The sequence below is a fragment of the Mesoplodon mirus genome (assembly GCF_964341445.2).
Source record: "Mesoplodon mirus genome assembly, chromosome: 12".
NCBI lineage: Eukaryota > Metazoa > Chordata > Mammalia > Artiodactyla > Ziphiidae > Mesoplodon > Mesoplodon mirus.
The window spans coordinates 60384333-60393770 of NC_138988.1; the positions used below are offsets into that span (position 1 = coordinate 60384333).

Sequence of the window (9438 nt, forward strand, 5' to 3'; positions counted from 1 at the left end):
TCAGGTGGATGCCTCTGAACTTTGAACCCCAGGCTCTTCTGACCCCTCTGAGCCTTCATTTGTTCAACCATCCTTATTAAGAACAGGTGCTGTCCCTCCTTTCTCTTCTTGCAACTAGAATGATTGCTCCATCCCTTCAACTTTTCAACTTCCACTCTGGAGAGAAATTGGTAACCACAAACAGCCCCCCAAAGTGCCACAGTGTTCACATGAGTAGTCAAAGGAAGTAGTTGGAGGAGCAGAAGTAGTCAGATTTCCCTAGAGGCCCTAAACTGTGGCCAGCTATCTAACTTCCAGATAGCAACAGCAGCTGTGACTATCCCTTTGGCATTCCAGGTGTAGGGGGTTTGCTGGGCCTTTACTAATTCTATTTTTCCCCATTCCCAACTCTTCCCTTTCATTATCCCTTCACCTTGAATCATGTTCAAGAAATGTAATAAAAAAAGAAAATGTGTCTAATTGCATCCAGTTTAAAACCTGTTATTAAAGGTCTTAAGAACCAGTAGAGCAATTCCTAGGCATTGAACCATGCTTTAATCAAATCATGCTTAAGAAGGATCTAGTTAAAATAGTGGGATGCCATGTACATATAGAAATTCTTACAGTGAATGGAGAGTTACTTTATTTAGAAAAAGAGAAGGACCTTTTTATCCAACCCTAAGGTTACTTCACAAATAGAGACAAAAAATCCCCTTCTTGCTACACCAGCAGGTTGATAAAGGAGTCATCAAATTTGTACTCAGAGGAGCAGACATCATATGTCTAGGCTTAACTTCTCCAGGAGCTAAGCTTTACTCTGCTGCAGTAGATATGATTGTTGGAATCATGGCAGAAAGAAAATAGCTTGCTCTGTGTGTTGAAATCATGAAGACGTCTGTAGATGATACTGTGAAAGTCAACAAGGGAATTGACATTTAAAATATCCATTATTTAAGTGATGGGCTGTGGCATATGAAAACATATAAATAAGTCTCAGAAGGAATGCACTTGGGCTCAATATGGATAGAGTGCTGTATCTGTGTTTGTGTGATAGCATGAAGATAATAACTCTGTGATTATGTAGAATAAATTCAACAGATGCTAAAAAGAAAACAACAAGAAGTGTTGCCACCTTGCTTGGAGACAATGAAGATGTTTCTCTACAAGACAATATCCTTTCCTTTAACACCTGTCCCTGTCTCCTCTCCTGGCCAACAGGTTATTATAACTCTCCCAAAAGAATTTCATGACCCAGCCAGAGTGTGCTAGTGGGAGCCGAGAGAAGACAAATGGGACTGAATTCTAAGGCTCAATCCAGGGCCAGATCATAAAGTTGAACAGGAGAGTTCACTGATTTGTGTGCTCTCCCATGATACAAGATTTAACACCCTGGCATATTCCCCAGGACATCATGTGACCTTGCTACTGAGGTGGCTCCAAGAAACATGGAAAAAGTGATGACCCAGGTCAAATGAAGCTGAAATGCCAGAATTACCATGGCTTACAGTGGAGGAGGAGGGACAAGAGGCCATGTGGAGTCAGTAGCATGTGCCAGAACAAGGATCACAGGTCAGACCCCTGGGGTTATGGAACAAGGCCATGTTGTCACATCAGAGGAGTATGTGCCTTTACAAAAACAACTCCTGGAGTTATAATTGGGCCCTGGTAGAGAGAGAATTCCTGTCCATGGGACACGAAGTGACCATGCATTGGGAAAGTACATCATGAGCTGAGTTCTATCAGAACCACCAAGCCATAAGGTCAGGAACCACCAGTGGCAGGTACACTGTTGGAATCAGGCACAAACAACCAGAGGGTACAGGCAGCTGCATGAACAGGTGGCCCAGACCCCCAAGTTACCTACCCCTGCTGCACTAGCACCCTGCCTGAGCCAACATCTACTGCTATAGGGAGGATTCCTTATTACCAACCTTGGCTTATGGGTGGGCTGGCTAAATTTGTGGGTGTGCAAGCCAAAATTCAGATGTCAACTTCGCTGGAGCCTCACTCAGCAGTGTCTGCAAAAGACAGTGATGAGAGAAAATGCTTTCCAATAGGGGATTTACCAGGTCATCAACCTTGTGTAGAAGAAGTGGGTCAGGGTTAACTACTTACTGACACATGAGAATTGTGAATTACATGGTTTGCTTTTCAGGAGCCTGGAAGTTTGGGAACAAGGTCTGAGCTACTGGTTTGTGGTTGGATGACCAGGAATGTGTGCAGATTGCTGTGTCACATTCATGTCCACCAGAGAGCTCCAAGAACAGAAGAGGAACTAAAGGACTATGTAGGACAGGTGATGTTGGCCAGTCTTTGTCACAGGCCACCTCAGTGCTAACAGGATGGACACACAAGCCGAATGGCTACAGTGTGAAAGATGGAGCTCAACAATGTGTACTATTACTGATTAAGGCTGATTTAGCTACTGTCATTGCTGAATGTCTAGCCTGCATGCAAGACAAACATCCTGAGCCACCTGTAAGCATCACTCTGAGGAGACCAGCAAGATACCCACTTATCTATAAGCTGTTTCACAGATATAGACAATTACTCTGGGTTTGTTTGCCTCCCTAACTGCAGGGACTCGGGCAGCACCACTCTCTGAAGCTTATGGAATGTTCCACTGGTATGAGTGTCACAGAGCACAGCACCAGACCAGAAGAGCCAACTCCACAACAAAGGAAGTGCAGGAGTGGTCTCTTGACCCAGGACCCTCTGACTGAGTCACACACAGCATCTTCAGTAGCTGACGAAGTGTTGGGAAGGTCCGTGGTTTCGGTAGCCCCGGGTTGGAAGTGTGCTCCATGAGGATGGACATTGTCTTCTGATTCACAGTGTACACTCGGTACTTAGAATAACAATCTGGAAGCTCTCTGCAATTCAGCAATTTGAAAGCTAAAGCAATTTTCTCTGAAAATCATAACTAAACATCTAAACAGTGTCTCCCCACCCCAGACACTGACAGAACAGATCATTCATTATTTTGGAGGAGAGGAGGTATGGGGGTGAGTGTGTGAAGAATGGGGAGAGGAGGGGTTCAGTGTTTAGCAGCTCACAAGTCCTGCTCCAGGTGCTGTTCTCAAGGGCTCGGCACCATCAGTGCTGCTGACCTCAGCACAGGGGGTCCCTCAAGGCTAAGGTTTTGGGCATGATAATTAACTCATTTAAATGAATGAGTTGCACTCACTAACCTTCTCAGTGAGAGAGCCTGAGGATTGTTAAAAAGACCACACTGGGTTTTAATGATACAGAGTCAAAGCAACATTCTAAGCAGACTCTTGGGATAGGTGGAGACAACGTACATGATGCTACTTCAGTTCTGCCACCTTTAAAGTATTGGAGGCAGTGACACATGATGGAAATGCATTTTCTATGCTCAGGTACTAATGACTATTGTAAAGGTAACTGCTGAATTATCTCCACAGTATAGAGGAAGCGTTTTTGAATTCTGTCTCCCCAGGTGCCCTGGAGAAGATCCACTTTCATCTGCCTCATATGAACAAGGAGAAGTAGAAAATTTTCCACTGCTAACATCTGGAAATCTTTGAGGGAGTGGTGAAATCAGTGAAATAATGTAATGATTCTATAGAGTAACATTAAAAGGAATAAAAATGAAAACACATGAAGGTTCATATGTGCCCAATGCTACATATTAAATTTCAATTTCAGTTCCTTCTGAATTGTTTGTGAACTGAATTGAATGTTGTGTTGGGTATGGCAGGGAAGGAAAGAGATGATATTGGCCAAAGATTGTTGAATTATGTTTTAAAGACATAATTTTTAAAAAAATGAAAATTCTCTCCAATAATTAGAAAAACACTTACTAATTTACAGACATTTCCCCAAAGTTTAAAAATTCTTTAAGAGCAATAGTCTAGGGGTTTTTTGGGGAAGATGAAGCAACGAGGGTCTGAAGTTTTAATAGCCAGTTCAGGGACACTTCTCAGCTGAGGTCTCGCTGCATGTGAATGTCTGGAATAGGACTGAGTGGGGAAAAGGTCAGGTTTTCAGGGCACATTTACTGGCTCACTTTGTTCTCTTCCCACATCTCTGCCTACTCAGAGCTCCCCTCTCACTCCTTCATGGTAGAGAGGGGAAACAGAGGAGGCTCCTCAAGCCTCTACACACAGAGAGGCAGCTACTGGCTCCTGCAGGCTTCAAAACCCTAATGTTATGAACTGACTCATAATAACTTTGTTTTTATCATTAATGTGCTGGATATTTTTATTACAATTAATCTGAAAACTGGTTATTACCACCAATTTCAGTAATAGAATTAGCTGCAGGAGATACTTGAAAGCCTAAAGTTTAACCTAAACTTCTGATTTTCTACTTTTCTTTAAGAAACTTGTTACAATGAAGTTTTTGCCTCAAAATTTTAAGGAATTCAAGACAAGACTAGAATACGTTAAGATAGCACAGAAACTGCCCAGTGACTGGGTTTTACTCACTTTAAATAAAATTCATATCTGAAAAATTAGAAAATTTCAATAATTATGTGGTTCTAGGGAAAGCTTTTTCCCTGTTATGATATAGCAGTAGAAAACCCCAAAACAGGAAATGGTGATACCTCAAAGTCATGCTGTTTCATGAAAAGGCAAGTTGCAAAGTAACACATAGAATTTATTTAACAGAATTAAAAATGAATCTATATTATCCGTGTGTGTAAATAAATATATATTTGAAAAAAAATTTAAGTTGGAGGAATTTATACAAATGACCTATGTATACCTTGACAGTGGTGAAAGAGAAATTTTACTTTTACTCATTATTATTTATTTTTTGTGTACTTGTAACTCTGGATGAACTTGAACGAGAGTGTACACTGTTTATATTTTTAAAAAGCAACTTTACATGTGATTGTATAGAACTATCTTGTCATAAAGCCAGCCAACGTATTTCAGAGTCAAACAAAAGGTAAGTTATGCGGAAGGCAATGGATCTTTATTTAAGGATTAAATACAGACCATAGTCACAGCACAAATAGTGAAACTCTGGTTACACACTACTGTATACTCTAGTTTTTAGAACATTCCTTGAACACTCCCTGGGTTTAAGCCGGCCTTGAAATCAGTTATTTGCCCAAAGCAAGTCAAAATTTATGCCAGGTTCATAAAAAAACACGTTTTAAACTAATTTGGCTATGAGTATATCTCAGGGGAAGAATATGTACATTTTATTCTCAAAACTTGTTTGGGCCTGTTCTAGCATGGATTGTTCCATTAAAAACAAAACACCCAAATCAATATTAAAAAACATCACTTTTGGGTTTCCCTGGTAGTGCAGTGGTTGAGAGTCCGCCTGCCGATGCAGGGGACACAGGTTCATGCCCCAGTGTGGGAAGATCCCACATGCCATGGATCAGCTAAGCCTGTGAGCCATGGCCACTGAACCTGCACATCCGGAGCCTGTGGTCTGCAACAGGAGAGGTCACAACAGTGAGAGGCCCGTGTACCGCAAAGAAAAAAAGAAAAAAAACCACTTTTGCATACCTGAAAACATCCTCCGTTTAGTGCTTTCTCTTTTTCTGTCATCTGTCAAACACCATATAAAATAAATAATAAAGTCGACCCCACAGAAGAAGATCAAGAAGGTCTAGTAATAAGATAAAATATTCTGAAGAGGGTGGAATCAGGGCATTTAATCTTATCTGAATAAAATCTTGTGTACAAACACATTTTATACGTGACTTCAGGGATACCCCAGGAAACTGGAAGCTCCCTATGCCCCTCAGATTAATACCTTCTGGCCTGAGAGGTGAAAGAACACAAAGGTATTTCTGCCATCTTCCTCACTCAGACCTCTGGTTCCATCATAGCCACACCCATGAGAAGGAAGATCACACTCAGCACACACATACTGCCCCAACTTCACTGCAGTCATATGTGTTATAAAGAGCAGGCCTGCCAAACTGTGCCTCTGCTTCCTACCTCCTGCTGGGCATTGTGAGATGGCCCAGGAGATTTAGAAAACGCACAAAGGAGAGTGCCAAGTCATCAGAGCAGGCCCAAAGCACAAGGGAGTGAAGAAACAGGAAGCAAGACTCGGCCCAAAGAATGACACTTCTGATGGTCTTTTTGCTAACAGATGTGAGTGAAACCATCCTGCTTCCTGCTGACAACATCTCTGCATCTGAAGGCAACTTCTGTTTGCCTCACAATGAAATGCAACTGCTTGTCAAAAAGCGGATCTCAACAAGTACATCAAGAATACATCTACAAATGGAACTATTCTCACAGAACACCCCTGAACTCTAGTGGAAGACCTAAGACACCTAAAATGATGAAAAATCCCCATACAACTGGGTAGGACAAAAGATAGAAAAGAGGAAGTGGGAAGGGTTCAGCACCTATAGCAGGAAGCTGAAGGAGAGGAGAGGTTCCCACACTCAGAGAAGACCCTTCATGGTGGGGAAAACAGGTGGGGCAGAGAAGGAGCTTCAGAGGACCAGAGGGGAATGCAACAACCAGTCTATGGAAGGCAAGACAGAGTAAAATCTGCACACATGATCTGTGCCATAGTCCCGAACACCCTAGTGTGTTTCCTCATGTGTCTCCTGGTGTGGAGTGGGGCTGGGTGCTGGGAAGTGGGGTTTGGAGGGCAGACCCAGGGAGGGTACAGCTGTTGTCTGTGAAGAGACAGTCTGAAGGGACAGGAGTAAGGAGCTCCACCATTGGAAAAGTTTACAGAAAAGTCCTGGGCCACAATAGAGGCAAGGAGCCATTGGAGAGTGGCGTGCAAGGAGTGGGGCCACCTTTGTAACCACCTTCCCCACCAGCAGGTCCATTCCTCCATGAGCACTTGGAGGGGCATCCATCTGAGCAGTCTCGTCCACCCTCAAGACAAAGCCTCCTCCATCCACGCAAGCATTGGGGTCCTGAGTGCTGTCCCTGCCAAAGCCTACTTGGTAATCAGCCCTGGGCACCCCAACCTGAGATGGGAATCTGCTAATGCTGGTGGGGGCTGAGTGCTAAAGCATGGAGTTAGGAGAGTGGACCCAGGGAGAGGACTGCTGTTGGCTGTGAGACAATGGCCTGAAGGGACAAGAGTGAGGAGCTCAGCTGAACAGAGACAACCTGAGGGGTTAGGAGTGAGGGGCCCCATGGCCAGGAATGCTCCTGGAGGAAGCATGGTCTGCCTTGGAAATGAAGCACCATTGTTGAGTAGTACACAAGGGACAGGACCACAATCCCCGACTCCCTCTCCACATGCCAGCCTCTGCCTCCACAGGCACTGAGAAGGACTCCCACCAGAGCGAGCACACTCCATTCTGTTGCAACTTCCTGATGGTCTCTGCTGCTGCAGGCACTAGAGAGGGATCCCATCAGAGTGAGTGGCCTGCCCCAGTTATGGCCACCTTATCCCTCCCTGGCCTGAGCAAGGAAGTGTACCTCAGTCATCTGCTACAGTCGCCACCCTCTCACTTGGGCAGGGAACAGACTCCTGTGGGTGGCCCACAAGCAGAGTTGGGGCCAAAATCAAAACTGAGCCCCAGGAGCTGTGTGATTAGGTATGGAAATATCTCCATGCAGCTGCACAAGCTGGAGATTAAATCCCAGTGATCAGCTTGGTAAACCCTGCATTTGTGGAATATCTGAATAGACAATGTGTTCCCACAGCTGGTACTCACCTAGCTTTAGAAGCTGTGGACTTTGGGGACAAGTACACTTGGGAATTGGGCCAGGTCAGAGTCTGAGCTGCCACTACAGTGCCCACAACAGGTCTAGAGACCTACCTAGAGGTACTGGAGGGCCTCTTGGGGAGGCAGAGGTTGGCTGTGGCTCACTGTGGGGGTAAGGACACTGAGAGCAGAGGCCTCAAAAAATTTTGATTTTCTTTTGTTTTGTTCTATTCTTGTTTTATTTGTTATTATTATTATTTTATTTATATTTTCTGGCTTAAAAAATTTAATACATTTTTAATTTTTCTATTTTTCTATTTATTTTTTGCGTGTTTCCTTTTTGCTTTATTTGGTTTATTTTACCTTTTTTAAAATCATTTTTGTGTTTTATTTATTTAAGTTTGCTTTCTTTTTTTGTTTTTTTTGTTTGTTTTCACTTCGGGGTTCTTTGTCTGTTTGGTTGGTTTCTTGTTTTCTATTTTCTTTGGGATTTTTTGCCTTTTCTTGGTTTGTTTTTGTTTGTTTAGTTTTGTTTTTATCATTTGCCTTGGGTTTTGTTTGTTTTCTTTTCCCCTTTTTTTCTTTTTTCTTTTTTTTTTTTTTTGACTGTGCTGTGCAGCTTGCAGGGTCTTGGTTTTCCAGCCAGAAGTCGGACCTGAGCACCCAAGGTGGGAGTACCAAGTACAGGATTCTGGACCACCAGAGAATTCCCAACCCCAGGGATTATTAACCACCATGGTCTCTCCTGGAGGTCTCCATCTCGACACAAAGACCCAGCACCACCCAACTGCCTGTAGGCTCCAGTGCTGGACGCCTCAAGCCAGACAACCAGCAAGACAGAAACAGAGCCAAACCCATCACCAGACAGGCTGCCTAAAGTTGTACTAAGCTCACAGACACCCAAAAACACACCACCTGACACCGCCCTGCCCATCAAAGGGACAAGACTCAGCTCCACCTCCCAGAATGCAGGCACAAGTCCCTCCCACTAGGAAGCCTACACAAGCCCCAGGACCAACCTCACCCACCAGGGGTTGGACACCAGAAGCAAAAGGAATTACAATCCTGCAGAAAGGAGACCATAAACACAGTAAGTTAGACAAAATGAGAAGACAGAAAAATATGTTGCAGACGAAGGAACAAAGTAAAAACCCACAAGACCAAATACATGAGAGGAAACAAGCAATCTACATGAAAAAGAATTCAGTGTAATTATAGTAAAGGTGATCCAAGGTCTAGGAAATAGAACAGAGGCAGAAATGTATCATAAAGATACAAGAAATATTTAACAAGGACCTAGAATAACTAAAGAACAAACACAATAACTGAAATGAACAATACACTAGATCAAATCAATAGCAGAATAACTGAGACAAAAGAATGGATAAGTGAGCTGGAAGACAGAATGGTGGAAATAACTACCAAGGAGCAGAATAAAGAAAAAGAATGAAAAGAAATGGGGAAAGTCTCAGAGACCACTGGGACAACATTAAACACACCAACATTTGAATTATAGGGGTCCCAGAAGAAGAAAAGAAAGGGAAAGGGCCTGAGAAAATATTTGAAGAGATTATAGTTGAAAAATTCCCTAACAACATGGTAAAGAAAATAGCCACCCAAGTCCAGGAAACACAGAGAGTCCCATATAGGATAAAGCCAAGGAGAAACACACCAAAACACATATTAATCAAACTGACAAAAATTAAATTCAAAGAAAAATATTAAAAACAGCAAAGGAAAAGCAACAAATAACATACAAGGGAATTGTCATAAGGTTATCATCTGATTTTTCAGCAGAAACTCTGCAGGCCAGAAGGGAGTGGCATGATATATTTAAA

At 43.0% G+C, this 9438-nt stretch overlaps 1 pseudogene across 1 annotated transcript; it reads left to right on the forward strand.

Moving 5' to 3' along the window:
- Window positions 1-420: 420 nt before the first annotated feature.
- Window positions 421-969, forward strand: LOC309813776 (malignant T-cell-amplified sequence 1-like; annotated as a pseudogene). The gene has a single exon. The product of its transcript is annotated as a malignant T-cell-amplified sequence 1-like (transcript).
- Window positions 970-9438: the final 8469 nt, after the last annotated feature.